At 47.5% G+C, this 26,300-nt stretch overlaps 1 protein-coding gene across 5 annotated transcripts in view; it reads left to right on the top strand.

Annotated features, from left to right (window-relative positions):
* HUWE1 (HECT, UBA and WWE domain containing E3 ubiquitin protein ligase 1) overlaps positions 1 to 26,300 on the top strand; it is a 2,445,223-nt gene that overhangs the window by 184,525 nt on the left and 2,234,398 nt on the right. The window lies entirely within an intron of this gene.

Below are 26,300 nucleotides of genomic sequence, written 5' to 3'. Positions count from 1 at the left end.
TCACACTGCCATGTTCTGCTGCCCACGCCCCTGGATATTGGTGCATGGGGAATAAGTGTATAGAGAATACTATGTAGTGAATATTAAATTTGTTTTGTATACTCATGGGTACGGAAGTGTATCAGAATATGGTTGCTTTTTAAAACATGTTGCATGTATTGTATGTTTTGCTTCAATGGAACAATGCAATGAATACTTATTTTTATATCGGATACTTTTTTGAGCTTGTTAATAGTGTGATATGACCAATAGGTAGACTGCATTAGGTCCGTGTAATAGTTACAGGACGTATGTGGAGGAGACTAATATGCTTCGGGGATGGGCTAAAAATGTGCACTCTCCCATAGCCATTGGCAAGTGATACATGGTTAGCTGTGTCTGAACAATTTGAGAGGCAGATGACTTTATGCATGGCTAATAGTTTGCAACTTCAAATGTAATGCTGCTTCTAGGTGTTTTATTCTGGTTCAGGGTATTTGAAGATCTAGGACTTACTGGGGAATGCGATTGCAGATGAACCTGAAATGTGTTTCAGGGGTTGGCTGCACTCCTGCCCTGCCAGAGAATGTTTTTGACCCACCCATTGCGTTATCAAAGAGGAGAATAGCACTTGTGTGGATATGCAAGCGAATGCCCAATTGCACTGACTGGGTGAAGGATATTGAATTAAGCAACAATGGGGGACGATGTGTAGAATTTGGGCATGTGCCAGCAAAGACCCTCTATTTAGTCTGCAGAGCAAACCAATGTGTGGAGTTTTCCCGAAGTCCACTGTGTAGCAGACTTTCCAAAACTATCCCAATGGTTTGTAGATTCCTAACTCTTTGTATCAGTCTGTACTACTCATGGAACCTTGGTAGAGTGGCAGGGCAGTCAAGTAATGCAATTCAAAAGCACTCAAATGTAAATTAATATCAGTTTTTTTATGTATACACACAATCACTTTCAAATACTTAGCACAATAAACCAAAACACTTTTTCAAAGGTCACTGCTTAGTTTGTAGTTGCTTGCAGTTACAATTGTTAAATAACTTTGACAGTTCTAGTGTATTATTGGTAATAACGCACACACTCGTAAATGCAAAGTAGTACGATAATTGTATTTAGTTAGCAAAACCACATAAGATAATGACTTAAGAATGAAAACAGTTGGTTAGTATAACACTAGCAGGGATTAGGTTTATAGAGGCAGTTTCTACGCAGAGCAAGGCTTTTTAATTACAAAACGCAACACTAGGTAAAGACCGCTCGGAGAGGGCCCAAAAAAAGAAAACCGTGAGTGGAGCTGTTGAGCATTGGATAAAGATGCATCTCCATAGGCTCTGAGGTGACAAAGGGTTTTTTACTCAAAATCCAAAGAGTGGGTTTTGCAGTACACTGCAATTAGCGGATCACAAACTGTTTCAGTAGGTGCAGTTCTGAGACTGGGATTAAAACAAACCAAATGGTGCGTATGATGTAGTACGGCCAGCATAAAACGCGAGCCTGAGGTGCAGGCCTACATGACGTGCTGCAGTTGGGAATGCGACATTGCAGACCCACCATATAAAATGGCAAAAAGACAGCCAGAGGGGTGGGTCATGTGGCTTCTGGTGCTTCTTAAATCTGAGAAGATGTCAGCAGCTGGTGCTACACAGGCACACAGGTCACCGCAGCACAAACCTTTATTCAAATCCAGTCAACAGTGTGTAAGAAGTTAGTCGTGCACCAATGGCACTTGGGCTACCTGTGCAGGAGATTGTGGCAAAAGTGTAGTCACCAGCAGTCTGTGCTGCATAAGTGTGCACAGCACCACAGCGACTAACATGATTCTAGATATAAGCCTGTAAAGAAATAGCCATGCATAAAAGGTGGGCTGTGTTGTGGGATGCATTAGAAAACTGTGGTAGAGTGGATTTTGGGGTGTGGCAAGATTTAATTATGTATGGCGCAACATCTATTTGACTTAATTCAGGGTTACAATTAGATAATATGCTCAACTGGAGAAGTTGGGTCAACAAAGGTGGATGTTCAGAAACATGAGAATTATTTCCTTTTGTAGGGTTGGTGGAGCAATATTGAATGGGTAAAAGGGAACATGGGAGATAAAGGGCTTTAGGAAAATTGATGGTTGAAAGGCAACCGATGCTAAATGTGCCAATGATTGTTCCCAAAATGTGTGAAATGTTTGATACCCCATCCCGTATGGTGTCAACTTTTAAGTTAATGCCAATAGAGAAATGTATGAAGGAGTCATGGGAGAAATTACGATTGGCTTAGGCTTCGGATTTAGGGAGAGATGTTCTGGTGAAAGTATGGAAGATTGTCTGGAAGGTGGCGGTGAAAGCTAAGATGGATCTGAAATTGCATTCTATTCATCAACGGGTTTTAGGCCTTGTATATTAGACTCTGGAGCGGATGAGTGCGATGAGTCTGATGGATTATGATCTATGTTGGGGCTGTCAGCAGATGAGGGGAACATTAGTGCATATGCTTTGGGAATGTAAGAGTGACAGATTTCTGGAGGGATGCATTAAACGGAATGAATACAGCTGAGTATCTTTCTGCAAAACTTTATGGCAGTGATTCTTCTGTCAACTGAGGGTAGATGGGAGAATGCTTGTGATTCTTCAAACTGGATTGATAAAGCTTTACTGATGGTAATTAAGCAAATTATGAAAGTGTGGAAGACTAGAAAGAAGCCTCAGAGAATTGGTTGGTGGAATGGAAAAAATTTCAGGCTTTGAAAAAGTCAATCTGGAAGGAGAGGACTTGGAACAATGGGGGCCTTTTAATGATCTGTATGGGTAAGTGTAGGTTGGGCTACTGAAATATGAATATGTAGTAGTTACTTGGGGGTTAAGGTTGTGGGAGTGTTGTGTGGTTTGTTACGTCTTGTGGTTTATTTTATTGGGCTTCATGGGTGGATATCGGTTGTATTTATTCTCTATAAACTCTTACAGGCAGATTCATGGAATTAATGTGTGCTGAAAATCGCTGCACAAGCGTGCGAAAGCCGCGCACATCGATTCATGGAAGTCCGTGCGCGTGTAAATCCTGGGATGTGCGCTAAAATCGTGCGTGTCGCACGCGGGTGCGCACATCAAACACCGTGTGCTACGCGCACAGCGAAAGCACACATAGCGCGGCGCACACAACAAAAGTGGGCGGAACACGGGGCGGAACACACGGAATGGGGAACAACGCATGAAAATGTGGGCTTTACGGGGGAAGTACAGGAGGTAAATGCGCGGAACGCCCACACGCGCCTACAACACGTATTCATGGAATCGAACAGGGGAAACGCGTGCGCCAAAAAAGACGCGCTAATCCGGAAACACGTACGCCTGCAGGAAGCAGGCGTACGTGGCCCCGCGCAGCATAAAAGTGCGCGCAAACAAAGCTCAGACGCTACGATGAATAATACCATTCCTCGCAGCAGTGGTCGTGGGACACTGCAGGAGGAAGATAGCCAGGCCCAGAATTTTTACACCCAGGACCAACCTTTTTGGGATGCCTGATGACCAGGTGTATGGGAGGTACAGGTCCCCACCACACAATACTCGACCTGGTGAGCGAGTGGGAGGATGACCTCACATCACCCACCCTGTGCTCCCAAGCACTGCGCCCCTTGGAAAAGGTGCTCAATGTACTGCACTTCTTGGCCACTGGTTCATTTCAGCGGACAAGTGCCATAGTGGGGGGGGTGTCACAGGCCACGCAGTCACGCTGCCTACACCAGGTGTTGGCCATTATGACTGCACGCTCTTCAGTCCGCAGGCACATATACATGCCCAGAACACCTGCAGAAAGGCAGGCTGCCGTCCAGGACGTTTACGAGGTGGCACACTTCCCCAAAGTGCTAGGTGCCATTGATTACACCCATGTGGCTCTACATCCTCCCAGGGCAACTGAGCACATCTATAGAAACCGCACTCCATTCCATAAACGTGCAGGTAGGGAATCATCACCTCAGTATATGCCAACTATCCAGGGTCCACCCATGACACTTTCATTTTCAGAATGTCGCCCCTAAACCGGGACCTAGAAGCTGTGCGGCATGGCGATACATGGCTGCTTGGTGAGTATAAATGCCTCTGCACATGCATGTATGTCAGATACTGAGTAATGTCACAACCCCACTAATGATACCCATCATCACCTCCCCAGGGGACAGTGCCTACCCTCTGAGCACCCACATGACACCAATTTGGAACCCCACCACACCACCCGAGCTAAGATGCAACACAGCCCATATTGCAAACCGGGGCATAGTGGAGCGCACATTCGGAGTGCTCAAGTCACGCTTTTGCTCCCTTGACTGCTCTGGTGGGCAGCTGCTATACGCGCCCCCAGTAGTGTGCATGATCATAGTGACAGCATGCGTCATGCACAACGTTGCAACCTGCCGGTGGACATGGTGGTGCCCCCACATCCCCAACCACATGCACGGCCGCTGCGCATGGGAGGGGAAAGGGCATGTGGTGAGGAAGTCTGTACCCAGCTGCTGGCTAATTACTTCACCTAAAATCACACCCCTGTGGAGTGCACACAGCCTTGGCACATACCAGCTGACAATCAATGATGATGACAGGACAGTCAACTGTCACAACCATACCAGCCTGAGATTGGTCACCTGGAAGTTTTACATTGTGTGCATCCCTACCTACTGAAAGACAACCAATGCTGTGTCACAAAAAGAAACACATTTATGCTGCATGAATGACTACCCCCTTGCAAAATACAACCTGGAAATAGTGCCATGTCACCAAACCCCTCCCCATCTCAGCTACCCAACACACCATGGCATGTCATGCAATGTGAAAGCAACCAAATGAATGCAAAACACATGACACAAGTGTCACAAAGTGCACTGTCCCAAATGGAAACAGGCCACAGACAATATGCTCCCAGTAATCAATAACAGCACACATGAAAAATAATTACCAGCAACACAATACAGCAACACAGGATGAAACGGTGGCAAGATATGACAGTACAAAATCAAAGCAGTGCAAGTCTTACAACCTGAATAAGCCAGCACATCGACCCCTTCCAACTGCAGTGTGTTGCGGTCAGGCAAATGTGTCAGTGTACTACATACAACATGATCTGCATCTGCAAAGGAGACGGCCTTGTGAAGACATGAAGAAGGTACCTGTGAATAAGAGGAAGACATGGATGCACAAGCACATATCAATACACCATGCAGTGTTCAATACAACAATCCCCACTAGGGATGTCCACACAGTTTTGACTACAGACTGCCCACACAGCTCATGGGAGCCCAATGTCACTGTGTAAGTCACTGTCACTTGGTCACACCCTTTGCAAGCCCATGGAAAGGGGAAGCAGGAGGGGTGTGTGTGTGTCATGAACCCAAGCATCTAACCCAAAGACAGGACAAGCCTCCATGTGCCCAGCTGGAATACACAGTGGATGCCCACGGGAGCCACACAAGGCAACACACTTTAAAAAAAAAAAAAAAAAATCAAAAATTGCCATGTGTGTACCGGGGGAGGCCACCCAGGAGGTTCGAGGACAGGGTGCACCCCAACACCCACCTGCGTGTATGTTGAGAAAAAAAAATACCTCCATGGGCTCATGGCCTGCACGGCTACACCAATGTGGGAGAACTGCTGTTGCTCTCTTCACCCTCTGCTGCTACATCAGGAGGTGGCGGTGCTATGGGAGGCAGCCCATGCAAAGCCCTGGTATGGTCCTCCATGGCAGCAAACATGCGGGTGTGGAAGGTCTGGTTCTGGAGGATGATAGTACGGATATCCCCATGCAGCACCTCACGGGTTGCCTGCATTTCTGCATGCATGGCCTCGCGTGATGCCCGGATCTCCTCACGAGTTGCCTGCAGCTCAGCTGAGAGCGAACGTGTGAGCTGCTCCAGCTGCTGTTCTGACCTAAAATTTCGGGAAGCTTCAAGTTCACCCAGAGTCTCACTGGGGAAATGGAGTTCTAACCTCAGGGCTTCACTGTGGCCCTGTGACTCTACAGATATGGCTTTGCGCAGTCTCCCCAGTGCCCCCCGTCGGTCCCTGTTGGACGCCAACATGTCTTCCCTGTGTGATTGGAAAATGGAGTCTGTTGCCTGCTGTTGTTGCTCCATCTGCCTTTCAGGGGGGAGAATGGAAGAGGCCACCCTCTCCATTGCCTGAGCCTCATTTCAACCGATGCTCCCTGTTGTGCTGCTATACTGTAAATGGAGTTTTCCCATACAGTATTGCCTGGTGGCTTACATCCACCGCGTCGGCAGGCACCACACCTGTTTGGGGGCAAGGCGATCTGCACCTTGCTGTGCTGGCACTGCCTGAGGCTGCAGGACTGCATTACCACTCTGATCTGCTGGCCCAGGAACAGGATCAGATGTTGTGGAGTGTGACCCTGCATCCGTAACCGCCAAAGGCGGAGTTACCAACACTGACATCCCCATAGAGGGGCCTATCCCCGGTGCAGGTGGGTTGGACAGATCAGCATCCCTGCCAGAAACACTCACCTGCGACAGCACATAAGTCCCACTGTCCGATTCAGCACCTGAATCATGGAGGTCTGGGGAGGTGCACCCAGAGACACCCGTGGTCTGCAGGAGGATAGGGTTTTCACCCACCACGTCCTTCACTGGTGCCCGGTCGTGGCTGAGATTCCTCCTGGGTCTGCACCATTTCCTCCACCTCAACAGCATCAAGTGCGCCATCACCTGCAAAAACAAGAGAGACAACAAATGGAAACAGGCATGAGCACCATAGCACACACATAGGCCTGACAAGGCAGAGATCAGTACATGAATGACACATGTCCGACACGACTAACCCTGGCATGCTTGCACTGTCAATGAGTTGGAAGGGGAGGCAAAAAGCAGACACTGAGGACTCCAAGATGGAAAATCAACACATGTGCTGTATGCTGGATAGCACTGGCATCACAGATTAGCCTGTGAGTGGCAATCCACATACATGACACATGCCAGCACACAGATGGCACGTAGCATAGCCATGCTACATTTGACAAGTACAGCCATATGTCAGTAAATGAGTACTGTCACCCATACATGTGATATGGACATGAGATGAAAAATGCAAAATAGTGAGAAAATATGCATGTGCCACACACTGCAACACATCCAGTGTGCAATAATACAGTGATGGCAGGCAGATGGATAAATCAATGGTTGGTCACTTCAACATGACAGTAAACAACAATCATGTTCCACATTCAAACAGGCCCTATAAATTGTGAGCAGGCCCTTACTGAATCAGCCTGAATGGTCAAATCATTCCCATAACAAGGTAATAAATGTGGGCCAATGTGGGTTGTAATCTGACAGAAGCATGTCACATATGTGGCATTAGGGCAGAAAAATGCGTTGCAAAAATGGGAGGATTGAAACAATCGGGCTGAATGAACACTGAAAAATCAGAACAATGTTGCAAGATGACAGTTCAAGGGCAACTGCAGTAATGTGGCGCCAATTGGCTACTGTGGTCAGAAGGGATACTTTCATACCCAAACCCAAGGCCGATGAATGGTTTGGAGGAAGCACATGGGTGACCATACCACTCGGGAGTACACACCCTCACCTGGCACTCAATCATTACACATCACCCAAGAAACATACACATGGATTACACACACTTGCATGGGCACTCACCGGACAATGCCTCATAATCCGGTAGGTCACCCACGCCTTGGATCTCTTCCTCTGTGACGAAGGTTCCTGCAACAGACTCCTGTTCAGTGAGTTGGTCGTCCTCTGGTGACCCACAGCCAGTCACCAGAGTAGAGGCATGATTGGAAGCCAGCTTGTTCTTTGCTCTGCGTTTAAGGTCATTCCACCGCTTGTAGCAATCGGCTGTGTGCCTCACAAATCCAAGGGCACTAATTTTGTCTGCGATGGTCTGCCAGTGGGCCCTATGTTGAGCAGGCGTAGTTTTGCAGCCTGCAGTCACCACCATTTCGCGGCTATGTGCCGACACATAGGCCACAAGTGCATCAAGTTCGGCGTCATTGAAGCTAGGCTTCCTTGAAGTGCCGGAGTGTGTAGCCGTGTCTGGGGTCTCAGCCTGTAGTGCAAGAGCACCCTTCTTCTTGGAAGGTGGTGCGGATCCTGAGTGGCTTACTTCGCTCTGGTCAGTAGGGGCAGAAGCGCAGGTGGACTGTGTACTAGAAGCCTGTAAAGGCACAATGACCACAGGTCTTGGTGCAGGCATTGGCTGCAGGGTGATGTCGGCAGGGCCAATGTCGGTGTGATGGACCTGGACCGACACTGTCCCAGCTGGGAGACTCGGAGCTGGGTGGCTTGAGCTGCAGCTGCCCCTGCAGCCTCCCCACCCTGGCTACTTGGGGCAGCAGATGACATTGCAGCTCCAGATCCACGTGGCCTGGTGACAGCAACTATCACTGCCACACGTGGATTAGACTTGCTGACCTGGAAGTCAGCCTGGGAGTCATCCTGTGCCGGTTCAGGTGACAAAATGGGCCGGTCCAACAAGGGCTGAGCTGGGATGGTGTCAGCTACGTTTCCCACAACCATTGGGGGGGGGAGGGGCATAGGTGGCCCTGATTGGTCCTCCACACACGGGGCTCTAGGGGCACCCTGCAAATCCTGGCCTCGTCCCCTACCACGCCCACCGCGCCCACCTTTGCCTCCCTTACTGCTTGGTGGCCTCCCAACCATGGCACTGATGTTGTTGTGTGTATGGGAGTTGCAGTAAACAATTGTCCTGGGCAGTTGGGGTGAAGGGGGTAGGGTACTAGATGGAATTCATACCCTAGTGCTCTAGCAAGGCTGTATTTGACCCCTGGGGGAAGATGAAGGGTCACGCAACGCACAGGCACCCCAAAAACAAAAGTACAAGTACACGCAACCCCTGGTAGACCACATGCATGGAAAAATGAACCTGCACTACGCTGTGGCACCCAGAAACACAAAAATAAGCATACGCGTGTTACACGCAGCCTACAATGACCTCTGAAGGGGTACGCGACACACTGGGGCAACCACAGTTGGAAAATACGTGCGCGACTCACCGTCTGCCTTGAAAAAGAACGTGAAAAAGAATGCAGTCTGAGGAAACTGAGTACGAACTGGAAACGTTGTGAAGTAATCGCGTGTGAACCGACAAGGTACAAGAAACACCCGCTCGCTCTCCACTAAAAGCACATACAAGAAAATAGCATGATACTCGTACCTTTTTAAGCCAGCCCACACGTGCAATGTCGCTTACGCGCTAAGGCCCTTTCCTCCAATAGCACAGTGATGTGCAGTTTTCTCAAGTGCTGATTCACAATGCACCTGTGTTGTGGGGAACGCCTGCGCGCGTAGCGTCACTTACATGCTAAGGGCCTTTCCTCGGATTTCACGCTGACGTGCACTTTTTTTCACGTGCCAAATCACTGCGTATCAAGCTGGTCACGCAAAAACACACGGAAGACCACGCTCCTGCCCAAAAGGCCATTTTCCTGCCCCCAAGAGCCTCGACCACGCTCCCACCAGGCATCTGCTGCTGCCTGCTGCCCACGTGCCCTGCTATTTGGTGCCTGCACGTCAGCCATCTGCAGGGGTCCAGTTGCTGTATCCACCCCTGCTGGAACAGAAGACTCCCAACTGGGATACCATCGCTCCACAGCCCAGCCCCAGGACCCAGTTGCCCACCCACGCCTGCCTCGGGGGTCGCCATGTCGGGGCAAATATCATCTAAGACCACTGGTGACCCCCAGCCAGAGAGGCAGAGGGCCACCAGCTTCAGTGAGAAGGAAGTTGGTGTCCTGGTGGAGCAGGTTCTGGGGCATTGATGCCCTCTTCGGGGACATTGAGCAGGAGTTTGATGATGCCCTGGCCCGGGAAATCGGAAAGTGAGCCGTCTGACTAGCCCACCGCCATTGTATATAGTTTTTAGTTAGGTTTCATTTTCGTTTTCCTTTATTTTGGGGTGTTTGGACTTTGCCTCACACATTTGTATATAGTCTTTTTATTAGGTAGTTTTTTTCATAGGTTTCTGTTCTTTCGTTGGGCTCATGGACCCTTGACAATTGATTGTACATAGTTGGACAATGGATTTTTTGGAACTTTTTCCTTTGGATTTCACCATGGATTAATGGATTTTACTTTTAACGTTTCCTTTGGATTTGCTTTGGTGGAGGGAGAGTTTGGACTATTTATTTTGGGTTTCTTTGGATTGGTTATACTTTTCATGTACTCATCTTTTGGACATGCTTTTCATGTTTGCAATTTTTTATGCTTTCATTTCATTGCTTTATTTTTGTCCATAATACATTTTGATATTTTACTTCCATGTGTGTAATTTGCTCTGAGTTCATGCATGTGAAAATGTGGGTTTACACAATAAATGCCAACCTGTGTGTGTGATGGACATGTGTTGATGGGTTTATAGTCATAATGTCGACAACAAAAATGTCGACAGTCAAAAAGTCAAAAAAAAAATGTCGAAAAAAAGTCGACTTTTTTTTCAATGCATTTTTTTTTCGAAATGGGGGGGTTCCCCCCCAGCCCCCCTTTTTTTTATTTTTTTTTATTTTTCCCTTTTTTTTTTACTCTCGAACCCCTAAAATAAATATATAATTAAAAAACCGAAAGTCGACATTTTTTTTTTTCGACATTATTTTGTCGACATTTGTCTGTCGACATTTTTTTTTCGACATTATGACTCCCCACCGTGTTAATGTACATAGTTGACTTTTGGTTTGTGTCTTGAGATAGGCATGTCAGTGTGGGGTGGATTGGGAAATCATTGCGTCTCAAGACTGGGGTGGCGTGCTGTGGTATTTTGGTGGATATGTGGGCCATGATTGTGCATCTTTGTCATGTAGATGGGGGACATGATTCGGGGCCTGCTGGCAGGTGCCCGTCAATGCTGGGTGGGTGGGTGGGGGTGCTGGGGGGGATATGAGTCAGGGCCTGCTGGCAGGTGCCCCTCACTGCTGGGTGGGTGGAGGTGCTGGGGGACATGAGTTGGTGATCACTAGTGCACGGTGACATGTGGGCTGGCTGGGGGGCATGCCCATGGTCGATGGGCTGCGTGCGAGACATGACCAGGGATGCTGGGTAGTCCCCTGTGGTGTGGGCTGTCTGCAGGGGCCTTGGATTGGGTAGAGGGCACACCTGGGAGGACCCACACTGCCAATTCACGCGTGGGACTCCCTGCGCACCCCACTGGATACACGTACCCTGCTCTGACAGCGAAATTGTGAGAAACTGCCCGCGAACCCCAGTAATACACGTACCCCGCTCGCACAGGGCCAATCACGTGTGGAACGCCATGCAAACCCCAGTAACACGTACCCCGCTCGCACAGGGCCAATCGCGTGTGATTCTTCAAGTGCAGCGGGGTATGTGTATTCAGAGGGGTGTGCAGGGAGTTTTACAGGAGTTTTCGTGGTTGGGGCCTGTATGCTGGTCCACTGGCCTGTGCGCCATGTACGGGATTTGTGCACTGTACATGGTGCACGGGGAGGGGTTGGGGGGGGGGCATAACTGGCGCTGCTGCAGGGTCGCTGCACCACGGCTGGTAATGGATGTTAAAATCCTTGAATACGCTGTGCGCGTAAATGGATTTTGGCGCACGCGGCTGGCGCAGACTGTCACACGCGCACACTGCGCCAGCCGTGTGCGCCACTTGTGCGCTGAATTCTATGAATTACCCCCTTAGTTTATGTACAGGTAGAATTAGTTTGGCAGCTACCAAACAAGCATATAGGGTCCACAGCGTGGTGTGGCCAGACGCAAGATTCTGGACATTAATTGGGGGATGACACATAGGCAGAACTGACAGCTCATGGCACTTTGGGGAACTTATTTGGGATAACTTTGAAAATAGATATCCCAGATCATACAGAAATTGTCCTGAGAGGATAGCTCAGTGGCTACATGCTTGCCTTGGAAGCAAGGCAACACGGGTTCGATCACCGGGTCCGCGCTTAGAAACCTCTGGTTATTTAAGTGCGTTATAAATATGCAACTAAGACGACGACAAACCATTCTGAATCCGCGCCCCGATGCCCTCGGGCTGTGTGAGCGCTTTAAAAATGCAAATAAATATGAATAAATATAGAGCACACTGCGCCCCCGGGCCTCGTCCAGAACCTGGCAAAACACCAAGACATATAATAGTCTGTTTTTTAAGATTCATATTGAAGGGGGTGAAAAAAAGTCAGGACTCTGGTTAGGGACAAATCGGACCCAAGATGGGTCACAAGATTGATTGACTTCTTCCAAAACCCGGCCCCAGAAATACTGATAAAAAAGAAAATTCCACAAGTTCAAGCAAGAACTAGCAAAGTGCAAGATATGTTGTGTGGCACTTTATTCCAAAATTCAAATGGATAACAGATTGTGGCCAGGATGTCAGCTAGAGTTTGCAAGTATCTGCAGGAACAGACTCTGACCATGCCCAAGTCAGATGTTCCCACAAGCCTCCAGAGACTTGGACACATCGAAGCAAATCTGAGATGTTTGCAGAGCTTAAGCAGGACACTCCTACTAGTCAGCTGAGACTCCTCAGGGGGAAGAGTAATACGAACCACATCACATCAATCACCAAGCACTCAAACGCTGGTAAAATGAACGTGAACAGAATCCATGACCACAGCAACCATACTCTGTTGGAATGTCAGTGGAGAAAACCCTATCCTTGTAAGAACTAAAATCTTCTAGGACGGACATAACTTTTCTTTGAGAGACACCCTAACAAGAAATATTCCAAATAGATGGGAGAAGAATGGCATGACCAAGTCTACTTTCTCTCGATCACAAATTAAGAAAAATGGGTTCATGATCCTCAAAAGTAAATTCCCTTTCCAACCGGACTCTATATCCTAGTACTCAGAAGGCAGATGGGTGAACTTTCTTGGCCATATCACTAACCAAGAGCATCTGCTGATGTACATATAAACCCTGAATGTGAGCTCATCAACTTTCTTTACCTCTAGACTCTCCCAGGTGTCAACATAATGCTCAGAGTTATAGGAGGTGATTGGAATGAAGTCCTAGATCTGATCAGAGGCGCCAGAATTGTTCAACCCCTCTGGCTGTGTAGGCCTACCAACAGATCATGCAAGCAGCCTCCCTTCATGATGCATGGAGAACATTGCACCCGGACTCCAGAGATTTCGCCTGTAAATCTGCTTGGGGCCATACCGCCGCAAAGTTGGACACAATTGTGTTCTCCCGAGAGCATGCACACGGCCTCCTGCAGCCCCAAATCTTAGCCTTTCAATGTCAGAGCATGTACCTATCATGATGTTCCTCTCAAATACTCTTTTCTCCAGCAAATGTGCCAGAATGGAAATATAATCCCTCACTGAATGACTCTCAAGATGAAAAATCTCCTCCAGTCACTCATTGTAGACCTCCTTTAATGTAATCAGCCTGGTTATACATAGGCCCAAACTATACTGGACGCAGCAAAAGCTACATGGAGAGGAATCTTCATAGAGGGATGATTCCACGTTCAAAGGCAACGCTAGCCTCTCTGCCTTAGAGGTCAAAATGAAGCGCCTAGAAAAGGATTTCAAGAGGTCTCCCACAGGAACAAACCTAAACTCGCTTAAAAATGGTTGATGTGCCTTCTGTGACCAAGGACACAACGCAGGGAGGCTCCAGGCACACCTGATGGACAAGTCTCTAAACTCATCCCAATGTAAAAACGAGTTTGGGGTAGTGATGGCAGACCCGAATGATTGGGAGGGAATTCAATAAATGCAATGTGGGTTTATACTCCAATAAGTTGCTGATCGAAGTGTTGTGTTTTAAAAAAAAAAGTTTATCTGCTTTAGAAATACCCGCTGAATATATGATCAGGCCTATCGCAGAGGAAGGAAATCGTGAATGCAATAGTGTCCCTAAAAGAAAAAAGAAACAAAGGCCCCAAGGCCAAACAGCTTTTGGGCCAAATGCTATAAAGCTAGCCAGGATGCAATCAACCCACACCTTTTTATAATCTCTATTTGGAGCATAAGGCTCTTCATACTATATATACACCAATCATTGATCTTTGTTTCCAAAGAAGGGAAAGTATCCCAGCGAGCAGAAGTTACCGACTTATAATATAAGCCTAAAGATTCTCGCAAAAATCAGAGTGCACAACTCAATCATGTACATTATACGCCCGCTCAAGTAACATTCATAGCACATAGATATACTGACCATCTTGGAAGGCTGGCTCATATAATGCCCTTAGTGCAGAAGAATGACTAGTAACCAACACAGATATCCAGAGACGCTGAAAAGGAATTTGATAGGTGGAATGGCCCTTTCATCATATATCCTTAGTTTGGCTTTCAGGAAACCTTTATCAAATGGACTCTGACTCTGACCCTATACAAAGCCCCCACAGCACACTTTAGAACAAGACAAGCCACAACAGCCCCTTTTAAATTAGCCCGAGGCACAAGATGGAGATGCCTGCTCTCCCCGCCCTTTTCAAACCCCCATGCCCTGTTTGACATTGCATTGGAACCTTTAGCACGCTATATCGGAGCACACCCAAACATCACAGGTATCCCGACCCCAACCCATTCAGAGGAGGCCTTAACACAATTACTAGACACCACAAAGGAATATGGCAAATTGCCAGGCTTTGAAATTAACCTGAACAAGACGGAAATCTTACAACTGGGTACCATCCCTCTGACCTAGATCTGTGGCCCATGGGATGCAGGCTGCAAACACCCTAACCAATTTAGGTATTAACGTGAAAAGCACCCTCCAAACAATGGTAAAAGTAAACCTGAGCACAGTTCTGGAACGGATAGACTTGGACCTAAAACGCTGGTCCATATTGCCTGTCACTTATGGGGATAATCTCCCTTTTTAAAACTCTCATTGGCCCCAACTAGTGTATACTTTCTCCAGGACTCCTGTCAATACCTCAAATCTACCTTCAATGTTTGCACAAGGCCTTGCATAAGTTTCTGTGGCCGGGACAAATGAGCAAAGATTTTATTTAGCACAATGACGCACCCAAAAACATGCGGCAGGCTTATCCTCTCTGACAGGCTACACTGCTGGGCATCAAACTAGCCCAGCTCCAACTGCTGTCTCCAACTCTTGTAAGTCTAGCTTAGTGTGCATTCAGGAACCACCTGTCGGACCTATCCCATTAGAATTCTTCCCCAACCCACTTTGCAACCCAACAGACCCCGAAAGAGCCTCACTAAACAACATGAATAAATAAGGAACAACCAGAACAAAAACTTAGAAAAATTGTCGGGGGTGGGCAAGGACCTCTCCGTCCCAAAAACACAACATAAACATCAAAAACAAGTAAACTTTAAGAGAACAGAATGTCCCACCACAGAACAGGACGACGTGAGAAAATGTGAAGCAAGTATAACGAAAATTGACCACCACGCCATCTAATACCAACACAGCGACTAAACACACACATGAGCACAACAGAAAAACACTCAAACAAGACAAAATTCATTATACCCAACATCATACTACGCTACGGACCGCTCTACAGGACAACAAACGACCAATGGAAATGTTAGTCACACCAGCAGGAAAAAGGCAGAAATGTACAGGAGGAAGATGGGGAAGCACCATCACCCCAGACATCACCAGAACCAAGGGGATCAACTGCATCTAGACATGGAAGAGGAGCCAGAAGAATTCATGGACCCAATATGAAACCTAACCAAACTACTCAATGATGAATCAGACCCACAGAACACATCCTGAGAATGAGGAAACTTCCCAACAAGGCCACACAGACGAATACAAGAACAAAGCAGGACATTTAGACAAAAATACACTTCAACGCACAATCGATGTCCAAACATGCTACAGAGATCTACTCACTGACTGTGGAATTGACATCCTTTTCGTCACAGAAACATAGCTTCAAGTTCAAACAAGTTTATTCGGATGTATAAAAACAACCATTAAACAACAAATAAACACATTATTGCACAAATCGAAATTAAAAATTCATAAAATTACATTTCCATAAAAATAGAATCGATAAACATTTCCAAAGGCAGCAGACAAATACAGTTAGCTGTCAAATGGTTACCTCATCAAAGGCTACATTAAAAATAGTAGTGAGGGGTCATACAAAAAGCAGTACACAAACCTTTGTCCCATTACGGATGCTATTATGTTTTATTACAGACCTTCACCACCTTGCAGTTTCAGAATACTATTTCTGAAATACATTGCTCTTTTCAAGAACGACAAAAGAGCCCATGCTGTATAAACTGTTTCGGCACTCAAAAGGAACACAAGAGCAGCACTATGTTTGCGGATCACCGTCTTCTTAAGGGCAGGAATCTGGGTCAATTTACGTATACCAACATACCCTGTACAGAAGAACAACAAGTGAGGGAGATCCTCTCTACAGTGACCACAAACTGGGCAGCCCGCTGTGTCAGGAAAACCCTTCCACTTATAAGTGTTACCTTGTAGCCTAAGGCAATCAAACCGTGCCCTCGTGATCAACCACCTGTCCTTTTTTGACGTACCCCAAAGCAGGTAAGGTTGAATTCCAGTTAGGCAGCTAACATAGCTAGCTAACAGCTACAAAGTCGCACTTCACAGCTGCCTACTTGACTACTTCAAATGTATACAGGTAAATGCAGGAAAAAAAAAACCCTGACCCATCACGAAAGAAATCATTGGAGAGATGGATCACGCCACACCTCAACACAATGAAAAAAACTAACCGGAAACTAGAACAAGAATGGAGGGAAAACTACAATAAAGTCAAGTGAGAAATGTATCAAAAACAAATCTGAGCGTACAAAAAGGAAATCCTCAAAGCGAAAAAGAAATGACATGACGACCAGATCATAAAAGCCACCAACAATCACAACTATTCAACTTGATAAACTAGATTAGAAATTCCCCTGGATGCAAAAACGCAGCAGTGCGTTCACAAACTATGCGACTACCTTGCAGATCACTTTAAGAAAATCAACCTACACCAGATTATACAAAGCAGATCAACAAGACCGTGCACCCTTCCCCACCTATCCGGGACCCCAGAACAGGCTGAACAGTTTCACCCAAATGTTAAGAAAAACATGTCAAACTGGTGAAAAAGAACAAGGCATGCTCCCCACTGTGCCCAACAGACCTCTATAAATCAATCCTTACACAGGGTACACCATTGGAATGCTACCTAAACCTCTTCATCCTATCACTCAACATGGAGAGTAACACAGGCATTCAAATCGGCCTACATCAAACCACTCCTCAAGGACACAACAGGGATGTGAAGATCTCTCAAATTACCTTCAAAAGACCAAACCACCTGTAAAAACAGCCCTAGCCACAGGGAGAGAAGGGAATCCATCTCCAAATCTGCCATCTCAAAATGGATTGACAGACGCATCTTGGAGGATGGACTGTGTGTACATCTGATGTATGTGGGGTCCTCTACATAATAGCCTCTTATTTCTTTAGGTCAAGGATGCCGGACGAGTGGCTGAAGTTGCTGGGAGGAAAGTAGCCCAGGGGATGTATTTAGCAGTGGGGGTGGGGGTGGGGGTTGGGGGGCGGGAAGGGAGTACTTGCCTACCAATGATAACTTTAAGAATAATGTGCCAACTACCCAGTAATGCTAAATTCAACCACTGCACTACTTTCCTCCCAGCAACCTCAGCCACATGCCTGCCATTCTTGACCTAAAGAAATTAGGCTACTTTGCAGAGGACCCCACATACATCCTACTTGCACACAGCCCATCCTATTGTGAAACTTCAGGTTGGCTACCCTCAGCTTGCCCTACTCCACAACCCTCACTAGATATTATCCACATATCAACACCAGCCACAGGCTTTTTGTACTATAAATACACATCCCAACATCTCTGGTGCCTCAGACTGCGACGTGAAACCAACCTCCCTAAAATGTGGCTTGATCAATGCAAGATCAGTCCCAGCAAACTTCCTGGACATCCATGACCTTATCTCTCTCAACTGGGTCTCCTAGCTATCACGGAGTCCTGGCTACACCAGCCGCTGGCCCTGCATTATTCGTTGCTATCCCCCTGGGTTCACCATACTAAGACTGGGAGGATTCCAGGGGAGGCGGAGTTGCCATAATTTATAAAGATTCCCTCAAGATAAAAGACAAAACCAGGTATGCTTCTATCCAAGAGGCCCTCCTAAATAAAGTAGCCACACTTCATAATAAAATTGCTATCAAACTTACTTCTGTCAAGGCCCCACCGCCTATCCTGCCACATCCTGAACACCTAAACGTAGATCCCTTCTGACAGGTATCAAACGAAGTGGGCACCATTCTGAAAAATAAGGCCTTCAAGATGTAAAGGAGACATCTACCTTGCTTATGTCATCAAAGAATTATCTGAAACGCTCATCCCCCTTCATCACTAGTTTAATGCTGCCTTTTGGACAAAGCCACCTCTCGGGTAGCATCATTCTTGGCTGATTGAACAAAATGAGTCTTCTCAAACGGTTTGCCCACAACCCCCTGCCCTATCTCCTGCGGAGTACCCCAAGGGTCAAGTTTCCCTGACACTTTATAACTTATTCACCAAGCCCCTATTTGACCTCCTGGACTCCGTTGGCATCTCCTACACTATGCTGACACGCAAATTCCCTTACCCATCACCGCCAACCACCTAGACTCCTCCTTTCACCTTAACTTACGCTATTCTACAATTCAGGCTTGGATGGTGACTAATGGCCTTTGCCTATACTGTGATCTTAATCGTTGGGCCACCCTCGGTCTTAAACCTCCCAACCCAATATACTAACTTAGACAATTTCCAGATGCCAGTCTCCACCTCTGTAAATGCCCAAGGAGTTTACCTAGATTTGTCACGCTCCCTGACATGTCAGGTCAATGTCATCGTGACCTCAACAGCCTACATGACGAAGCTCATTAACACAGCTAGACCATTCTTGACACCTGCTTATTGCCTCCCAATCGCACAACCTATCGTGGGAGCCAAACGTGATTATTGCAATGTCTCTTTGTCGGTACTTCACACAACGTTCACAAGTGATCCAGAACAATGCCATTTTGGCGGCTCTGAACTTCCCTAAAAGAGAGCATATCTCGGAAGCACAAAGGAATGCCCATTGACTCCCAATCAAGGAAAAGATTACCTTCAAGACACTTTCCATCATGCACCATTGCCTTTCGAATTCTGCCCCACTGTACTTTGTCCTAAAATGTTATTGCCCAGTCCTCTAGACCCATCAAGAGCCTGCGCCAAAAGACTGGTCCTGCCTAAATCAAAGTGAGCCAGAATTGGAGGTGTGAAGGCATGCTCCTGCATGCACATCTTCCACCTTTCTGTCCTGCGCACTCTTGTGGGTGAGCTGTTGAAATGGGGTTATGAGGGCAGTGGGGCTGTTGCCTGGGTGGACACAAGTTGGGTTACTGTACCCCGCCGCTGGCAGCGCTGCCAATGGATATATGCCCCCTTGTATTCTGTGTCATACCCGCTCCTGCCTCTTTGCCCCCTTCATGGGTGTCCTGTGTCCTTCCCTCATCAGTCCTCTGTCCTCTTCCATAAATCTAAACTGTTTAGCTCTGTATTTCGCTGTCAAACATGTAGTCCTGTGTTCCAGTATTCCCTTATTATGGGTGCCTTGCTCTGGCCAGGAACGTGACACCCCCCCCTCCCCCTCCCCCTCCCCCTCCCCCTCTTGTTTGTCACCCACTGTTTGACACTTCTCGATCTTCTCAAGGCGTCTCCCCTCCAATTGCAGGGATGTATGCACTGTAAGGCGTCCCTACGCTTATCGGCCCTCGATACTCCGCCCTCCCCCATACACCCAAAACACTGCTATATACACACAATGCCCCTCCTCTGGCCTCCACACTACATGATAAAAAGCACACAAAGCTAAAATAAGCTTAAATAACCACTACTATTCCCGAGCCCACTAATTATGGGAGGCTCTTATTGTGTAACAGAAGCAAAGGAAATACATGGAAGTGGTACCATCATTTCCCCCTCACTGTTGGAGGCTCCCTGCACTTCAGTTTTCTTTTTCCATAATTAACTGTTTAAAAGTTCAATAAAAAACACCCACACTATACAGCCACCCTCATTCTCCACGTGCTCACAACCCACACTTTCCTAAATACCTTCCCCTACTTGTCATCCCTTGCAAGGGTATACTCACATAAGCGTGTTCACCCGAACTCCTCCGTCAGAGTTCCAACACGGGCCTGCACTCTCCAGTACCGTACCCGCGTCAAAGAGCAGACTGGAATTCTGCAAAGACTGCTCCTGCAAACCTCTGGGATGTGCGCGTTTTTGGGGGCTGGTCGCTGCAGATAGGTGCAACCCCTCTGGAGAAGTGGCCTGGAAGCCTCTGTCAGTGCGGGGGTTGCTGGGATCATGTCTGGGTCACCAAATGAAGGCACCAGAAAAAATAGCCCACGAGGAAAAAGGCACAAGGCACTCTTGCAAGGATAACCAATATTTATAAAATAGGAAGGCAAAGAACTCTGCTGCCATGTAACATTGAGGTCCGTTGGCATGTGCGATACATTAGTAATGCTTTTTGTGCTTCTAAGTCATACTATACAATTCTATGATACAGATTGGCGGAGGCTTATAGGTGTAGGCGCTGCTCTTTTTGGGATGCCAGGCCAGGCCATTGATCCATCTTCATCTGTTCAGCTTTGTTCACATGGTTATTGCTGGGATCGTCAACCGTGGTGAGCTGATCTAACAATTGGCTCCTTCAACAGGTATTCTTATGATTGTAACCATGAACCTGGTAGATACAGGGATGGGCTCGGTGGAGAACCAAGGTCACACTAACTCACACACTTCACTCGTTCCAAGACAGATCAGCAACTCCCAAGGTCCTCAACCTTAATTTTGAGCTATAATGCTGATGCTTCCCCACATTCTGCTGCACAAATCATGTGACCCATTTCTGAAGGCGCGATAGCCTTGCATTCTGAACTTAGTGATAGACCGAGGGTTGTAAAAGTTTTATGATCGGTCTGGGTTTGGATGATGCTGTGGCATGCAGGGGTCATGTGATGAAAGCATGGCAAGGCTGTATTTCTCATGTAGCGATCATTGGTGGCAGGTGGGCCTTGCTATCTGCTTTGTGGGATGGTACTGCCAAGAGGCACTCTGCTCCCTTCTCATGACTTTGCAGGGCGCATTCTTCCCATGGCGCAAGAGTCTGTAACTCTCCGAACAATGGAGGTGGTTGTGGAATTGAGACCTGGCCAGGATGGGGGTGGTGTTTGCGCTCATGCAGAGGGACTAATACACAAGGTGCTGTTTGCTGAGGTTGGGCCCAACTTCTAAGACCGTGTCAGCCGGTCCATGGCTGCGAGCACCATGATGTGCAGGTTTGCGTTGTTGCAGAAGTCGGGCTTTGCACCGGACGTACCAGCCCGTCTTCTCAACATGCCCTTTGACAGCTCTCATTTGTTTAGCAGCAAGGCTGACGAGAGCCTTGAGAGGTTGCAGACCTCCAAAGCGGCTGTGAAATCTTTGGGTGCAGTTGTGCATCAACCTCTGCCTTTTCGTCCTAGGGGACAGCAGTGGAGGGGTTCTTTTCGTTACTACTCTTTTGGTAGAGCGAGGGGAGAGGCCAGTCAAAGGGGACATCGGAAAACTATCCGCAGTGGACGGGGGAGTGGTGCCAAAGCCGCTCAGACAGCTGCCTCTGCCTTCAGGCGCTGCTGCTCCAGGACAGCTATGTGGCCAGGTCTCATTGTGCGCCGGGTGTGGGCAGACTGTCTCAGCATCTCGAAGAGTGGCGAGCCATTACTTCAGATGCGTGGGTTCTGGAAACAATAGCCCACTGCTACTGTCTACCCTTCCTAAATCGGCCTCGCGACAATCCACTGAGGAAAGATTCCGGATCCGCTCCTCGTGCAGGAAATCTTGACCCTGCTGGAGAAAGGCACTATAGAACTAGTGCCTGTGGCGGAGAGGAACAAGGGCTGGTATTCCCCATATTTTTTGATTCCCAAGAAAGACAGAGTACTGAGACCCATCCTGGACTTGCGTTGCTTGAAAACGTTCACCAGGAAGGACAAGTCCAAGATGGTCACTCTTTCTTAGGTCCTTCAGGCCCTTCGACTTCAGGATTGGTTGGTGTCATTGGACCTACAGGATGCTTATTTTCATGTGCCGATCCATCCAAAGCACAGAAAATACCTGAGGTTCGCTGTTGGCAGCTCGCACTTTGTTTTGGGTCCTGCCATTCGGGTTGACCTCCGCCTGAGGGTCTTCACCAAGCTCATGGTGGTGGTAGCGTATCTCGGGAGAGGGGGGTTCACGTCTGCCCCTACCTGGACGACTGGCTGGTAAAGCGCGTTCTCCTGAACAAGCCTTGGACCATCTCTCACCTGCCACTTGCTTCACAATCTGGGCTTCACCCTCAATTTCAAGAAGTCGCATAGGACCCCTTTCCAACAGCTCCAGTAAATCTGGGCTGTGTTGGACATCCTTTGGGAAGTGCTCGCCACCCAGGGTGAGGGCTCGTCCCATTGTCCAGATGGTCGACAAATTTCAACATGCCCAGAGTCTCCAGGCTTTTGAATTCTTAAGGTTGCTCGGCCTCACGGCATCCTGCCTTTTTCTGGTGCCGGAGGCCAGACTGCGGATGAGATCCCTTCAATGGGCCCTCTGGACACAGTGGTCCCAATTCTCAGGCAAGATGTTGGATCTCCTTCAGATTCAGCTCAAGGTCTCACAGGATCTTCTGTGGAGGGCCTGAAAAGGGAATCTGATGAAGGGAGAGCCATTTTGGCAACCGTGGCTGGAGGTGACGGTAGTGAAGGATGCTTCCCTCACAGGATGGGGGGCTCGCGCCAATGAGCTGACCGCCAGCGGTCGTTGGTCTCCGTCGTCCAGACTTCACATAAATCTTTTGGAGCAAGAGCCATCAGGCTAGCCCTGAGGGCTTTTCTGCCGTTTGTGTGTGGGAAGAGTGTCCTGATCATGACGGACAACACGGTGGCCATGCATTACCTCAACAAAAACGGGGGTGTAGGGTTGATCCCGCTGTGTAGGGAGGCGATGCAGCTCTGGTTCTGGGCAATACAGCAGGGAACCTCACTCTGAGCAGTTGATCTGGCCGGAGAGGAGAATGCGGCAGCAGACGCTCTGAGCAGGCAGAGCGCCGTCTCCCACGAGTGGGAGTTGACTCGGGAAATTTTTCAGTAGATCTTTGCCCTTTGGGGAACCCCTCAAGTGGATCTCTTTGCAACTGGTGCCAACCGGAAGTGCGAGACCTATTGCTCAAGGGAATTTCTTCCGAGAGGAGCGTTGGGGGACGCGTTCGTCACGGATTGGTCATTCCCACTTCTGTACAAGTTTCCTCCGGTCCCCGTCAAGTTCTAAGCAGTTTGCGGAGGTTCGGGTCCCACATGATCCTAATTGCTCCAGATTGGGGCAGGAGATTGTGGTACCCGCACCTTCTAGATATGTCCATCTGTCCTCCACGCACTCTTCCCCACAGAGGATCTTCTCTCACACTAGGAGGAGGTGTGGGGGGGTCGGGTTCTCCATCCAAGGGTCAAGAGACTCAACCGTCATGCTTGGTTTCTGGAAGGTTGAGATGTAAGGATTGGGACCTCCTGGATGACGTGATGAAGGTGTTGCTTTGGCCAGGCGTACGGCAATCCAATGCCTGTGCCGTTGGCATAAGTTTTGCGATTGGTGCAGAGGACACTATGTCGATCCTTTTCAGTGTTCCATTCCGATGGCTTTCTTTGGCCCACAAGGGTCTTCAAGTGGGTACGATTAAAGGTTACCTTCCATGCTGTCTATTTTCAAGCGCTCGTCTGAAGAATATTCTTATTTTAAGATTCATTTGATTACCCAGTTTCTAAAAGGGCTTGTGTGTTCCCGCTGTCCCCTTTTCAGGTGCCCGTTTGGGATCTGAATCTAGTCTTGAAATTCTTGATGGGTGCTCCGTTTGAACCTTTGCCCTCTAGTCCTTTGTGACTTGACATTGAAGACATTTTTCTTGATTGCGGTTACATCTGCTCAGAGTGAGCGAGTTGCAGGCACTTTCGTCTAAGCCTCCCTTTTCTGTTCCACAGGGATAGGGTTGTACTGAGGTTACGTCCTTCCTTTCTACGTAAGGTAGTGTCTGAGTTTCATTTGAGCCAGAAGGTGGTACTTCCTGCTTTCTATCCTCCTCCTGGTAAGGAAGAGGAGAGACTCCATAGGTTGGACCCTAGGAGAGCTATGAGCTCTTATATTTCTAGCATGTCCAGGGTCAGAGTGGACGACCAACGTTTTGTGGGATACACTGGACACTGATTGGGCCAAACTGTGACCAAATAGACCTCCAGGTGGATTATCCTCACCATTGCTAAATGTTACATTGGCTGGCAAGGACCCACCTGAGGGTTTGCGAGCTCACTCCACCAGGGGTGTAGCTACATCCACAGCCCTACAAAAATATTTGTGATGCTGCAACGTGGTCTTCCATCCACACCTTTGTCGAGCATTACTCCTGGATACTTTCCATGGTCAAGATATGGCCTTTGGTAAAGCAGTGCTCTATGCTGCCATCTTATTGGGTATATCCAAATTCTTCTCCCTCCGTTCACGGTTACTGCTTTGGGAGTCTGTCAAAGATGTGGAATACGTTGGAGGACACCATCCATTTGAAGAACGTTACTTACCAACTGGTAATGTTCTTTTGACTGGATGTTCCTCCAACGTTTTCCACGTCGCCCTCCCAGCCTACCCCTCTGAAGAATTTCCCATGCTATTGCAACTTATGTTCCCACAAGGCTATGTGTAGTCAGGGAGGCTTGGTGTGTGGTTATGGCACACGTTATGGAGGGAAAAACGAACTGAGGCTACGGGTGCCGTCCATCCTACTTGTAACATCCAATAATGTCACCCTCGATGGAGGTTTTCGATGGACATAGACCCGACGCCATCGACGCAGGATGCCTCTGCTGAAAAATTTCCCAAGCAGCACAGCTGTGGACATTACATGTCAAAGATGTAGAATACGTTGGAGGAACATCCAGTCGAAAGAAAGTTACCAGTTGGTAAGTAACTTCTGTTCTGTTGCTTGTATCTGCTTAGATTCACATTTGCCCACCCTTCCTCCCCACTTGGAGTTGAAGGTTATAGGGCAAATCAGATATTTCAACCTCATCACAACGTACCTATTCACGCGTACACGTCATATTCCCTCATGTCGGAAACCAAATCTGAGGGACCTTGACGCGTGGGGGATCATGCGTACAGTATACTTCACACTAGGGAGAATATTACCAACACGCCCAGTCGATGTTCCTTTTCAAACTTCCAAAACATCTGCAATACTCTGCACTTACCACTAAATGTCAGCCTATGCAAAGCATGTGAATCTAAGCATAAAAAATACAAGCATCAAAAATATGATTATGCTAAGTAATGTGTGAAATTATATTTACTTTTAAAAATATTATTTTTCAAGAGTTGAAAAATAGTCTTTATTGAACATTAGGCTAAACATCTGTTTTACTGTTTCCAGTTAAAATATTGTGCTTTCATCAATGCAGTCCAAACGCACGATTGGTGCAAGAAAAAAAAAAAATCCCTTAAGCTGCAAAGTTGGGTTCCTTGTGCCTGGTGCTGGGAGGGGAACAAAAAAGGGGATGAAAAAATGCTGCCTGGATGCCATGTGAAGCTGCAGGTACTGTGATATGTGGTTGCCCCTCAAAGTCCTTGCCTGATCAATATTCAGAGGGGAGCAGAAACCAGTTTAGGTATCTTCATGCAGAAATTAATATCTGATAAAGGGCATAGGCAAGTGTGGTTTCTTCAAAAATGTAGTGTTTAAAGCAGGAACCATCTTTGCACTCCCAAAATGCTTTGCGGGCCAAGCAACATTTTTTCCATCTGCACCTTCATAGGGCTGTGTAATCTGAGCCGGAACACCACATCAATAGTTGTCTACACTCCGTTGTATCGATTAAATAAATGCTCAGTAATGTTTTGTAATGTTTTGTGGGTTGTCTCACTCAATCCATGAAACCATGCCAATATTAAAGTACAACAGGATGTTATTTCTGAACAAAAGATGGTGTATCTTTAGGCTTTTATATGCCTGGTCGACCTTAGATAGGCATCTGTCGGCAAAAGCATGAAAACCTTAAAGTGCTTTGATTTCCTAGAAAATAATGAAGGGGGCATATCCTCATACACCTGATCATTTGAGTGGAAATAAGATTATTGGTGCCTTGCAAGCAGATTGTGGAGTGATTAGCGAGTGAGCTTCAACTAAATATATTTGCATAATGTAATCCTTTTTAGGAGCCTTGATTATTCCTTTGTAGCCCTCTTGCATTATGGGCAAGATTGCGTTGACAG

The sequence above is a fragment of the Ambystoma mexicanum genome, chromosome 2p, assembly GCF_040938575.1.
Source record: "Ambystoma mexicanum isolate Mex_15411 chromosome 2p, UKY_AmexF1_1, whole genome shotgun sequence".
Lineage (NCBI taxonomy): Eukaryota > Metazoa > Chordata > Amphibia > Caudata > Ambystomatidae > Ambystoma > Ambystoma mexicanum.
The sequence above is the reverse complement of the archived record's forward strand: the minus strand, read 5'-3'. Positions and strand labels throughout refer to the sequence as shown.